Genomic DNA, 15274 nt, shown 5'->3' with positions numbered 1-15274 from the left:
AAATTTTTGACATTTTCAAATAAGGGTTTTTATTTATTTGTCTCAAATAAATTGACTAAAATTGACATAAGTAAATATTACATCTAGAACATGAAGTATAATTGGGGCACTTCTTATGATCCAGTTATAGGCTCAAGTCTATTCTCATTCATGATGCTCTGCCTTATAGAGTCATTCTATTTCCAAAATTTTAAAAAACATATTAATCCTAACATCTCCAAGATGCATGTTTATAATTGATTTTTCTTCTGAGCTTCAGAATCGAAATCTACTTGGAATTCTCTTAGGTATCTCAAAATTGTAATGGCAAAGGTGAACTCTTGGCATTTCTACTACAAACATGTTCTCCTGAGGCTTAACTTTCTTGCCCACCTAGTACACTGGAAGTTCTTCTTGATACCTTTCTACTACATTAACAATCTTACCCCTCATAAAATTCATGATCAAGTTCTGTTGATTCTATTTCTAAAATATATGCCAAATCTGCCCATTTCTCTCTATCTCTGTTACCAATGACCTAATCAAAGCCATCATTATACTACATTTAGATTTCTTGTTTATCTGCTCTACACTAAACTGTACATGGCATGTTAAGAAGTTAGACCATTATGCAAATAAAAAGTTAGGGTCATATATATAAAGAACATGAAAGCTGTCACAAAAAGCAGAAATATAGAGAAGTTTCTAGAGAGAGATATAAGATTGAGATAGAGATTTGGGGGTATTTGTTACTTTAAATGAAGAAACTTGGGTTATATGTTGAAGGGAAAGCAGGAACACACAGGTAGATTTGAAGATTCAACTGTGAGAAGGAATAATTGATGCATCCAGAACAATGAGATGGCAGTGGGGGTTAGACGTAGAATACAGGTGAAAAACATTCTCCTTACATGGAAGAAACAACTTTTCCAACACAGCTGAAGGAAAAATAGTAAGAATCCGGACATATCTAGATAATTTATAGCCCCTTAATATTGATGACATCACAGGTCAAAAGTAAATTTTGATGAGAATTCAGAAAGTAAGGAGCACATAATTGGAAATACTCTTCTTCATTTTATATGTACCAGAATGTACTAGAACCTGAAACAAAGCAACTCGTGTATCTGGATGACTTAGAAACATATAGTTAATTTACTATGAAGAAAATATGTGTGAGGGAATTTCTAGTGGTCTATAAAAGATGACTGTATTAATAAGTTATATTAGCATAAATAATTCATCCTCAAAGCATCATTTTTATGGAAGAGATACTTATCAATTGCTCACTGACTGTATAACAGAATTTAAATGAATTAGGCCTCAGCTGTTAGCTTCATTTCATAAAAAAAGAATGCTATTCTAGTAGAAAGGGACAAATTATATTTAAATAACTGGAAGTTCTTAATATGACCAAAATTATGTAAATTCCACCAACCATCAATTTTCTAGGAATTTTAGTCTTCATGCTAATTCACAAAAATCAGGCACAATGTATTGCAGTTGGTGTGATTCTTCATCAGTTTTTCACAAGGAGAATAAGTTGAGAAAGGTACTTGAATTATAGAAAAATATGACTCACTGAACCAGGTAGCGCCATGCTGGCATGGTTCCTTTAAGAAAAGATTAAAATATTTGGCAAACTTCAGGGCTTTCTTAGAAAAATTAGCTCCTTGGTATCTTAGTACACTATATTCCATAAGCTCAGTAGAACAATACTACATTTGAGAGAGACAATGAGTCATGTGAAATACTGGAAGGAACACTGACTTTGTAATCCTACAGCTCAGAGTTTCAATGTCAGTGATGCTTCTCCTTGTGACTTGGGACAAGACCCTATCTCTGAATCTTAGTGTCCTCAAAGATAGAACAGTAATGGTTATAATACCTATAAAAAGGAGCACTGTGAAACTTTTACATATATTTTTTTCCCATTTTTTTTAGATGGTTAATATTCATACATGTTTGAATGTTTTTAGGAATGATAGTAGACACGGAAAAAGTGAAGATTAAAATTGAATATTCCAGTGTAAGATTTATGAGAAGTCAGGGAGGAATATGATCTAGAGCACAGATAAGAAAATGTCCAAAGAAGAGATGATGTACAAAACATCCCAGGAATTTGTTGACAAAATAGATTCTATAAAAAAATAGTCTATAGATTCTATGAAAAATAAAGTTTAATTAAACAACAATGACAATGTACAATAATTCAACTGAATCTCTAAATGCCTACAAACTTGCTGTTTTTGTCCCCAGTCATTGATTTAATTCTTCTTTCACTTTACCATATTTGTAACTTTCCAGCATTTGAAAACCAGTAGTGGTGAAATTACTACCTCACTTTCTTTCTCCACATATATGTTGCTTTTATAAATATATAACCTCTATTAAGCTTGAGTTAATTTTCTTACAAAAATGCAAAAATTCATGTACATTTTATGAATTCTAATGTGCCCAAGAACAAATTCACAACTTGATACACCTGATATTAGTCAGCCAATAGCTTGGCCAAATCTGCCAAGCCTCCACTATGTATTTGACAGAACATTATCAAATATGGGCTTCTTATGAAAATTCAGGGACAAACCGAATCTATTGAGAGAAAGATATGAGTATGTTTATGATATCCCCAGTTCTCTGTTTCTGACTAAGCAATACAAACTAATGTTTTCAGTAAGATGCATGAAATTTTTAATATTTTAACATTTAGAGAGCATTACCAATGTTCAAAGTATTGAAATAATAACAAAGCCACAGGAAACAGAACAAAACCAAATAAATCACAGAGAATAGAGTACGAGAAATATTGGAACAGAAAATCAAAAACCTACGGATTTCTTCTCTTTAATTAGAGCAAACAAATCTTATATTTGTATGCAAACACAAAAGACCCTTAATAACTAAAAACATCTTGAGAAAGAAGAGCAAAGTTCGAGGTAACATGCTCCCTGATGTCAAACTACACTAAAAAGCTACAGTCATCAAAACAGTATAATACTGGCACAAAAGCAGACACATAGATTGATGGAACAGAATAGAGAGCCCAGAAATGAAGCAACACTTATATGAGCAATTAATCTATGACAAAGGAGGCAATAAAATACAATGGGGAAAAGACAGCCTCTTCAATAAATGGTGTTGAGAAAACTAGACAGCTATATGCAAAAGACTCAAACTGGACTAATTTCTCACACCATGAACATATATAAACTCAAAATGGATTAAAGACTTAAATGTAAGACCTGAAACCATAAAACTAGAAGAAAACAGAAGCAGTATGCTCTTTGATATTGGTCTTAATAGTATTATTTTTTGGATATGTCTCCTCAGACAAGGGAAAAGAAAGTGAAAATAAATTACTACATCAAACCAAAAATCTTTTGTACAGCAAAGGACACTATGAACAAAATTAAAAGGCTGCCTACTGAATGGAAGAATATATTTGCAAACGATATATCCTTTGAAGGGTTAATATCCAAAATATACAAAGAACTCTTATAACGCAACATCAAATAAAACAACCCAATTAAAATATGGACAGAGGACCTGAATATACATTTTTCATAAGAAGACATACAGATGACAACAGACATAAGAGAAGATGCTCAACATCAGTAATCATCAGGGAAATGCAAATCAAAACCACAATAAGCTATCACCTCACACATGTCAGAATGGCTATTATCAATAAGATAACAAATAACAAGCGTTGATGCGGATGTGGAAAAAAGGGAACCCTCATAAACTGTTGTGGGAATGTAAATGCGTGCAGCTACTATGGAGAGCTCTCAAAAACCTAAAAACAGAGCTACCATATGATACAGAAATTGCACTCCTGATATTTATCCCAAGAAAATGAAAACACTTATTTGAAAAGATATATGTATCCCTATGTTCACTGAAGCATTACTTACTACAGCCAAGATATGGAAGCAACCTAAGATCCCTCAATATGTGAATGGATAAAGAAGATGTGAGATATATATATATATATATATATGTGTGTGTGTGTGTGTATATATATATATATATATATATATATATACACACACACACACACAGGCACACACACACACATACACACACAATGGAATATTACTCAGTCATAAAAAAAATAAAATCTTGTCACTTAGGATAACACAGATAGACTTAGAGAGTATTATGCTAACTGAAGTAAGTAAAACAGAAAGACAAATACTTCATTATTTCACTTACATGTGGAATCTACAAAAAACAAAACAAAAACAAAAATGAATGAATAAACATAAGAAAACAGAAACAGAATCTTGGATACAGAAAATAAACAGGTGTTTGCCCGAGGAGAGGGGGGTGGGGAGAGGAGAGAAATAGGTGAGGAAGATTAACAGGTACACATTTCCAGTTGCAAAATAAATGAATCATGAATATGAAATGTACAGTGTGGGGAATATCATAATAATTACAATTATGTAATATCAATAATTATATAATATCTTTGTATGGTGAAAGACTGTAACTAAATTCTTCATGGTGATCATTTTGAAATGTATAGAAATATTGAAACACTACATTCTGTAACAGGAACTAACACAGTCTTGTAGGTCATTTATATTTCAAAAACAAACGAACTCAGAAAAAGAGAAGAGATTTGTGGTTAACAGAAGTGGGGGTGGCATGGGGGGAGGAGAAATTGGATGAAGGTAGTCAAAGGTACAAATTTCCAGTTATACGATAAATATCTAAGTACTAGGGATGTAATGTACAACATGATAAATATAATTAACACTGATGTATGTTATATATGAAAGCTGTTAAGAGAGCAAATCCTAAGGGTGCTCAAGGAAAAATATTTTTTTCTATTTCTTTCATTTTGTATCTGTATGATTATGGATGCTCACTAAACTTGTGGTAATCATTTTATTATGTGTGTAATTCAAATCATTACGCTGTACACCTTAAACATGTAGAGTGTTGCATGTCAATAATATCTTAATAAAACTGGAAGAAAAATAAAAGAATCAAACACATGAAAAGTAATTAATTAATTAACTTTAAAAAGAAGAAAAAAAGTGGAGAGTATCATCAACATTCAAAATAGTGAAACAGTAACAAACTCACAAGAAACAGAACAAAACCAAACAAATCAGAAGACATTAAATAGAGTACAAGAAAAATTGGAACAGAAAACGAAAAACCTACTGATTTCTCCCCTTAAAACCAAAGAAAAAAAATTATTGAAAATCCAGATTCTTTTTTTTTTTTTGATGCTTGATACTAATTGATTAAAAAAAATTTTTTAATTTATTTTTTATACAGCAGGTTATTAGTTATCTGTTTTATACATATTGGTGTATACATGTCAATCCCAATCTCCCAATTCAGCCCACCACCACTCCTCCACTTTCCCACCTTGGTGTCCATACACTTGTACTCTACATCTGTGTCTCTATTTCTGCCTTGCAAACTGGTTCATCGGTACCATTTTTCTAGATTCCACATATATGCATTAATATACAATATTTGTTTTACTCTTTCTGACTTACTTCACTCTGTATGACAGTCTCTAGGTCCAACCACGTCTCTACAAATGACCAAATTTCGCTCCTTTTTATGGCTGAGTAATGTTCCATTGTATATATGTACCACAACTTCTTTATCCATTCATCTGTCGATGGCCATTTAGGTTGCTTCCATGACTTGGTTATTGCTGCAATGAACATTGGGGTACATGTGTCTTTTTGAATTATGGTTTTCTCTGGGTATATTCCCAGTAGTGGGATTGCTAGGTCATATGGTGATTCTATTTTTAGTTTTTGAAGGAACCTCCATACAGTTCTCCATAGTGGCTGTATCAAATTACATTCCCACCAACAGTGCAAGATGGTTCCCTTTTCTCCACACCCTCTCCAAAATTTGTCGTTTGTAGATTTTCTGTTGATGCCCATTCTAACAGGTGTGAGGTGATACCTCATTGTAGTTTTGATTTGCATTTCTCTAATAATTAGTGATGCTGAGCAGCTTTTCATGTGTTTCTTGGCCATCTGTTTGTCTTCTTTGAGGAGCTGTCTATTTAGGTCTTCTATCCATTTTTTGATTGGGTTGTTTGTTTTTTTATTATTGAGCTGCATGAGCTGCTTGTATATTTTGGAGATTGATCCTTTGTCCATTGATTCGTTTGCAAATATCTTCTCCCATTCTGAGGGTTGTTTTTTCGTCTTGTTTACAGTTTCCTTTGCTGTGCAAAAGCTTTTAAGTTTCACTAGGTCCCATTTATTTATTTTTGTTTTTAATTTCCATTACTCTAGGAGGTGGGTCAAAAAAGATCTTGCTGTGATTTATGTCAAAGAGTGTTCTTCCTATGTTTTCCTCTAAGAGTTTTATAGTGTCTGGTCTTACATTTAGGTCTTTAATCCATTTTGAGTTTATTTTTGTGAATGGTGTTAGGGAGTGTTCTAATTTCATTCTTTTACATGTAGCTGTCCAGTTTTCCCAGCACCACTTACTGAAGAGACTGTCTTTTCTCCACTGTACATCCTTGCCTCCCTTGTCATACATTAGTTGACCATAAATGTGTGGGTTTATCTCTGGGCTTTCTATCCTGTTCTGTTGATCTATATTTCTGTTTTTGTGCCAGTACCATACTGTCTTGATTACTGTAGCTCTGTAGTATAGTCTGAAGTCAGGGAGTCTGATTCCTCCAGCTCCAATTTTTTTCCCTCAAGATTGCTTTGTCTATTTGGGGTCTTTTCTGTCTCCACACAAATTTTAAGATTTTTTGTTCTAGTTCTGTAAAAAAATGCCATTAGTAATTCGATAGGGATTGCACTGAATCTGTAGATTGCTTTGGGTAATATAGTCATTTTCACAACATTGATTCTTCCAGTCCAAGAACATGGTATACCTCTCTATCTGTTTGTGTCATTTTTGATTTGTTTCATCAGTGTCTTATAATTTTCTGAGTATAGGTTTTTACCTCCTTATGTAGGTTTATTCCTAGGTATTTTATTCTTTTTCTTACAGTGGTGAATGGGATTGTTTCCTTAGTTTCTCTTTCTGATCTTTTGTTGTTAGTGTATAGGAATGCAAGATATTTCTGTGTATTAATTTTGTATCCTGAAACTTTACCAAATTCATTGATTAGCTCTAGTAGTTTTCTGGTGGCATCTTTAGGATTCTCTATGTGCAGTATTATGTGATCTGCAAACAGTGACAATTTTACTTCTTCTTTTCCAATTTGTATTCCTTTTAAATCTTTTTCTTCTCTAATTCCTGTGGCTAGGACTTCCAAAAGTATGTTGAATAATAGTGGCAAGAGTGGTCATCATTGTCTTGTTCCTGATCTTATTGGAAGTGGTTTCAGTTTTTCACCATTGAGAATGATGTCTGCTGTGGGTTTGTCATATATGGCCTTTATTATGTTGAGGTAGGTTCCCTCTATGCCCACTTTCTGGAGAGTTTTTTTATCATAAATCGGTGTTGAATTTTGTCAAAAGCTTTTTCTATGTCTATTGAGATGATCATATGGTTTTTATTCTTCAATTTGTTAATACAGTGTATCACATTGATTTGCATATATTGAAGAATCCTTGCATCCCTGGGGTAAATCCCACTTGATCATGGTGTATGATGCCTTTAATGTGTTGCTGGATTCTGTTTGCTAGTATTTTGTTGAGGACTTTTGTATCTATATTCATCAGTGATAATGGTCTATAATTTTCCTTTTTTGTAGTATCTCTGCCTGGTTTTGGTATCAGGGTGATAGTGGCCACATAGAATGAGTTTAGAAGTGTTCCTTCCTCTGCAATTTTTTGGAAGAATTTGAGAAGGCTGGCTGTTAGCTCTTCTCTAATTATTTGATAAAATTTACCTGTGAAGCCATCTGGTCCTGAACTTTTGTTTGCTGGAAGATTTTTAATCACAGTTTCAATTTCATTACTTGTGATTGGTCTGTTCATATTTTCTCTTTCTTCCTGCTTCAGTCTTGGAAGGTTATACCTTTCTAAGAATTTGTCCATTTCTTCCAGGTTGTCCATGTTATTGGCATAGAGTTGCTTGTAGTAGTCTCTTAGGATGTTTTGTATTTCTGCAGTGTCTGTTGTAACTTCTTCTTTTTCATTTCTAATTTTATTGACTAAAGTCCTCTCCCTCTTTTTCTTGATGAGTCTGGCTAATGGTTTATCAATTTTGTTTACCTTCTCAAAGAACCAGCTTTTAGTTTTATTGATCTTTGCTATTGTTTTCTTTGTTTCTATTTCATTTATTTCTGCTCTGATCTTTATGATTTCTTTCCTTCTATTAACTGGGTTTTGTTTGTTCTTCTTTCTCTAGTTCCTTTAGGTATAAGGTTAGATTGTTTATTTGAGATGTTTCTTGTTTCTTGAGGTAGGATGGTATTGCTATAAACTTCCCTCTTAGAACTGCTTTTGCTGCATCCCATAGGTTTTGGATTGTCGTGTTTCCTCTGTCATTTGGTTCTATGTATTTTTTTTATTTCCTTTTTGATTTCTTCAGCTATCTCTTGGTTATTTAGTAATGTTTTGTTTAGCCTCCATGTGTTTGTGTTTTTTACACTTTTTTCCCCATAATTGATTTCTAATCTCATAGCGTTGTGGTCAGAAAAGATGCTTGATATGACTTCAATTTTCTTAAATTTCCTGAGGCTTGATTTGTGACCCAAGATGTGATCTATCCTGGAGAATGTTCCATGTGCACTTGAGAAAAAAGTGTAATCTGCTGTTTTCGGATGGAATGCCCTATAAATATCAATTAAATCTATCTGCTCTTTTGTGTCATTCAAAGCTTGTGTTTCCTTATTAATTTTCCGTCTGGATGATCTGTCCATTGCTGTAAGTGAGGTGTTAAAATCCCCCACTATTATTGTGTTACTGTTGATTTCCTTTTATAGCTGTTATCATTTGCCTTATGTATTGAGGTGCTCCTATGTTGGGTGCATATATATTTATAATTGTTATATCTTCTTCTTGGATTGATCCCCTGATCATTATGTAGTGCCCTTCCTTGTCTCTTGTAATGTTCTTCATTTTAAAGTCTATTTTATCTCATAGGAGTATTGCTTCTCCAGCTTTCTTTACATTTCCTTTTGCATGGAATCTCTTTTTCCATCCCCTCACTTTCAGTCTGTATGTGTCCTTAGGTCTGAAGTAGGTCTCTTGTAGACAGCATATATATGGGTCTTGTTTTTGTATCCATTCAGTGAGCCTGTGTCTTTTGGTTGGAGCATTTAATCCATTCACATTTAAGGTAATTATTGATATGTATGTTCTTATCACCATTTTCTTAATTGTTTTGGGTTTGTTTTTGTAGATCCTCTTCTTCTCTTGTGCTTCCCACTTAGAGAAGTTCCTTTAGCATTTGTATTAGAGCTGGTTTGGTGGTGTTGAATTCTCTTAGCTTTTGCTTGTCTGTAAAGCTTTTGATTTCTCCCTCGAATCTGAATGAGTTCCTTGCTGGGTTGAGTAATTTTGGTTGTAGGTTCTTCCCTTTCATCACTCTAAATATATCGTGTCACTCCCTTCCGGTTTGTAGAGTTTCTGCCGAGAAATCAGCCATTAACCTTTTGGGGATTCCCTTGTATATTATTTTTTGGTTTTCCCTTGTTCCTTTCAATAATTTTTCTTTGTCTTTAATTTTTGTCAATTTGATTACTGTGTGTCTCAGCGTGTTTCTCCTTGGGTTTATCCTGCCTGGGACTCTCTGCACTTCCTGGACTTGGGTGGCTATTTTCCTTTCCCACCTTAAGGAAATTTTTGACTATAATCTCTTCAATATTTTCTCGGGTCCTTCTCTCTGTATTCTCCTTCTGGGACCCCTATAATGTGAATGTTGTTGCATTTAATGTTGTCCCAGAGGTCTCTTAGGCTGTCTTCATTTCTTTTCATTCTTTTTTCTTTATTCCGTTCTGCAGCAATGAATTTCACCATTCTGTCTTCCAGATCACTCACCTGTTCTTCTGACTCAGTTACTCTGCTATTGATTCCTTCTAGTGTATTTTTCATTTCAGTTATTGTATTGTTCATCTCTGTTTGTTTGTTCTTTAATTCTTCTAGGTGTTTGTTCTTTAATTCTTGTAGGTCTTTGTTAAACTTTTCTTGCATCTTCTCGGTCTTTGCCTCATTTCTTTTTCTGGAGGGTTGCCTATCTCCACTTCATTTCATTGGTTTTCTGGGGTTTTATCTTGTTCCTTCATCTGGTACAAAGTCCTCTGCCTTTTCATTTTGTCTGTCTTTCTGTGAATGTGGTTTTCATTCCACAGGCTGCAGAATTGTAGTTCTTCTTGTTTTTTCTGTCTGCCCTCTCAAAATCCAGATTCTTAAATCCCATGTTCTCCAAGGATAATGACACTTTCTTAAGAAACTGGAAAAACTGTTTAAATGTATCTATACTACCAACTGGCTAGACCAGCTTCCAAATATCTTAGTCATTGGTACATTGTTATGACAGAAGCACTGGACAGCTTCATATATTGCTGGAGAATGTGATATAAATTGGTATAAAGGTTTTAGGAGATGTTTTGAAATATCTATCAAATTTATAAAATACACATGCTGTCAAAATATAATAATCCTTGGAGATAATTAAGATTTTACACAAAGTTTGGCTATGTGAATATTTATTCAAGCATCATTTAACAAACGCAATATTGGAAATAACTTAAATGTTCAAAATAATGCATTTAGTAACCAAATGATAGAACATTCATTCAATGAAACATTCACTAAAGGGTCATTCAAAAGAGTGTTGCTAAACCATATCTATTGGCATGGGCAATGTTCAAAATGCACAATTAAATGAAAATAACAAATTACCAAAAAAGTATATTTAAAAGTATAATATATTAAATAAAGGAAGTGAATAAGTATCAATTGTTACCTCTTGAATAAATAATAGCAAAGGTGAATAATATAGTAATAATAAAAACAGTTAATAGCAATAGCTACATTCTCTCATTTTTGTCCTCACAAAAAAAGTGCCGATTATCACTTCCGTTGTGCAGATGATAAAAATGAACCTTTTTGGTAAGGTAAATTAATCAAAAGTAATGGAGCTTATAAGCTGTTGATCAGGTTTTATATCCAGATTTCTTTGACTCCAAACCACAACTGTTTCTTACTCCTGTAAGTTCATCGATGCTATTCATTTTAATAGCTGATATTTTTGGAATCTTATCAATGTTTATTACCTTTATTTTGCTTATTAGTGCTACCTAATTTTCTTCAGCAGACGTATATTGCTCCTGAGGAATAAACACTTTGAAAGGCAAAGAACATGTACATTGGTGATCAATCAGAAAATAACCGAAAGCTCAACAGTATATATGTAAATTATATGGTGATCAATGATGTAAGGTATATATATATATAGATATAGGTGCATGTGTATATCTATGTTTAATATCTAGAAAGAGACAAAGATGATATGTATTAACACACTCATATTATATTTGCAACAAAATAATCTGTTCACCCCAAACATTTTAAAGAAAATAATTTTTAAAAAATTTTGACTATTCATCTGAGTCTAAGCAACATTTTCATAGTTCTTCTTTATGCTTAGGAGAACACAAGTTACAGATGCATTACTAGAGCACATCATTCATAATTACTGGGGGAATTCATTTAACTTTTGTGTAAAACATTCTAGTGTCAAAGCAATTGCATCTATGGATTTGGTGACTTCTGCTACCTTTGCAAAAGAGGTTGTGTACCCTGGACTATTCTTGCTAGATGCAGTATGCATAAGCACATGCACACATATCCACACAGAAACACACCCTCTCCTGCTGACTGCTTCAAAGAAAATAGTCAGTGTAATTGAAGCTAAAGGAGATAACCTAGTCCTTGAGATTATTACCTTTATTATTTGATGAATTTTTTATATGTCCTCATAATAGGGTTTGATTTTCATTTAGAATCTTAGTTAAAGCAATGACACAGACAAATAATTATCTTGCCTTAAACCTAACACATGATTTTCGACTTCTCTCTCTTTATAAAAGAGGAAAATGGGGAAAATAACCATTTCCAGGAGTTTGAAAAAATGTTTTAAATAAGCGACCTGCTCTGGCTTTAATTAGAAATTAGTTTTTGATGTTATATTTTTAATTTGATAGACTGACATTTTTCTCGTCTTAACTACACAGATTGGTAACTCCCACTCCTTGGCCAAGAGGTTAATGAGTAATAGATAGTAATAACCAAAAACGTACCATGAGGATTTGCCCTGCTTCTCCCCATTCAAACCAATAATTTGGAGCATCTCTCAAGTAGTTTCTTGAAAAAGAATAAGCTATGCTAAAGAGCCAGTGAGTAAAGGGCATGATTTAGAACTTAACATCAGACACCATTTCTGAGATTGCTTCCTTAGCTGCTTCCCTATTGCCGAATACAAATATATACAGTCCCATACCAGAGAGTTACAAGTTTCTCTATCTTAAACATACATGTAATCAGGCACTTGCTATTTATAGGAATGACAATTTAATCTTCTGTCTTTTTTTATGTGGCTAAATATTCAAGTAAAAATGTTATAATTTAAAAGCACTGTGCCTACATTGAAATGCACCTACAGACATACACACATGCATATGTATACTATAATATTTATATCATATCATGTTAAGCTACATATTGTTATATATAATAGAATCAATACAAAAGTGTTATTCTGAAATGAGCTGATCAAAGGAACTCACTTTCGAAAGTATTACACATGACCAAAATCCAAAACACTAAGAATGCCAAATGCTAGCAAGTATGTGGAACACTCATTCATTGCTGGTGGGAATGCAAAATAGTACAGTCACTTTGGAAGACAGTTTAGCAGTTTCTTACAAAGCTAAACATTCCTATACAACCCAGCAATTGCACTTCTTGGTATTTATCCAAGGGAGTTGAAAACTTACGTCCATACAAAAACCTGCACATGAATATTTGCTGCAACTTTATTCATAATTGCCAAAACTTGGAAGAAACCAAGATATCTTTCATCAGGTGATGGGATACAGAAATTTTGTGGTACATCCGGACAATGGACTAATATTCAATGTTAAAAAGAAATGAGCCAACAAGCCATGAAAAGACATAGAGGAAGCTTAAATGCATATTACTTAGTGAAGTAAGTCAATCTGAAAAGGGTACATGCTGTATGATTCCAAATATATGACATTCTAAAACAGGCAAAATGATGGAGACAGTAAAAAGATCAGTGGTTGCCAGGGGTTGGGGTGGGGAGGGATGAATTAGTGGAACACAGAGGATTTTTTTAGGGCAGCGAAACTACTTTGTATGATAGTATAATAATGGGTACATGTCATTAAACATTTGTCAAAACCCATAAAATGCACAACACCAAGAGAGAATCCCAATGTAAACTATAAACTTAGAGGGATAATGATGTGTCAGCGTAGGTTCATCTATTATAGCAACACTGTGGTGTGGGATTTTGATAGTGAGAGAGGCTGTGCATATACGGTGGTAGGGGATATATGGGAAATCACTGTACCTTCTACTTAATTTTGCTTTGAACCTAAAACAGGTCTAAAAAATGAAGTATAGTTTTCAAAAAAGTATGACATACACATTTGATTTATCTGTCTCAGATAATATTTTGGTAGGAAACCAATGAAATAACATGAAGCCTAAAGCATAGAATGTTTAATGTTGATCATAGCTCTTGAGTCTCCCTAAACAATTCCAAATTATTTCACCATGGATGTCAAGGTTCCAAAACACTGCTTCAGAATCTAGACAAATGCAACCTTTATGAAAACTTGATAACAAATGTGTCAAATATCCAGTCATTTTAGCTCCATCAGTAAACCTATTTTAGGGCAGCTTTCAATTTTGAGTTTTCAGAGTATGGTAAGCTAAATGACTACCAGGAAGGTTGCTCTTCTTAGAACAGAAACATTATTTTTCTCGATACTTGTATTTTAGGGAATGTAACTTTCTCAGTGAAATTGGCTTTCTAGGGAATGTTAAGGACACCCCAGCTAATTCTTCATTCCTATTTTTTTAAATGCATTTGAAAAACAGATAATAAAGACATTGCCTCAAAGCTTAGAGTGTTGATATACACAACTCTCCCCAAGGTGGAATTGTATTTAATGGGTCACTTTTATTAAACTCCCAAAGACCTGCTGCAGCTGGCCATTTCTTTTTCTTTTCTACCACTCAGAAAACATTCACAAGACATCTTTGCTAATGCTGACCATTCTACTTTGTGTATTGAGATCCTAAAGCGTGTTAATTACCCTGGCTGGAATTCAAAATCTGATCTACTTTGCCAGGAATAAGACAGTGGTCCCTAGGATGCATGAAGGGAAAAAGCTAGCCTTCAGCTTGTTAAGCACCACGCTGGCCACTTCATCATAGGAGTCTTTATGTCCCTAGAAGTAGGAAAGATTTATGGGACTGCTTACAAATTAAAGGAGATGCTGAATAGGCAAGAGCTGCAGCTTCAACTCCCTGCGAACAGCGTTGAGAGAATTAGTTGTTTACTAGACTGGGAAGCAGCAAATCCAATTGAGCACAACAAAAAATAGTCATCTATAATGGCCATGTACCTGTAAGAAATATATGGCTTTGCTTAATAATATCTCAAACTTTCAGAGCCACAGTGATAATGATAATTTTGGTACACTCACCAATTCTTTAAGCAACAGATATTTTTCAAGTTGCAAGCATTTCTAAGTTGCTAGGTTTTTAGGTGGAAATACCATATGCCAAAAAAAATGCTCCAAGGTACTGGCTCAATCATTTTGCAAGTCTTTTATGAAATATAAGAAAGCATTTGGATCTGTATTCTTCTCCCTCATGCAAGTTAATCACGTTAATTGGCAAAAGTTGAAAGTTTCCTTTTACGTGTTGTCTTACCTTGTTGTCTTACCAACAATGCATCGATAGCCAAACTTTTGCTACAATTGTTAAAAATTTGAATTTTTAATAAACCTTGCTGCAGGTCTTCATTCACTATAATTCATGTTAACAAGTTTCAATGAATATTGCAAATGATCATTTTTCTTGTTATTCGAAAGCTACTCACTAATTTGGCAAAAGGTTTGCCCACATCTGATTTACTTAATACCCAAGTAAAATTAGATAAATGAAGAGAATTACATATTAGCAAAATGTTTAATTTAGGTCCATGAGGCTGCTGATTCAGGCTTTCCGATAGAGCTGGCTGCTGGGGCTTGGCCCAGAGAAAGCAACCACCCCCATTATTTCCTTCCTCTTTTCATCATGCTCCAGGATAAATCCCCTCTTCTTTCACTCAGAGCTTTGACCTCACCATG

This window comes from Balaenoptera ricei, chromosome 1 (assembly GCF_028023285.1).
Source record: "Balaenoptera ricei isolate mBalRic1 chromosome 1, mBalRic1.hap2, whole genome shotgun sequence".
In the NCBI taxonomy this organism is placed as follows: domain Eukaryota; kingdom Metazoa; phylum Chordata; class Mammalia; order Artiodactyla; family Balaenopteridae; genus Balaenoptera; species Balaenoptera ricei.
Note: the sequence above shows the minus strand (reverse complement) of the source record.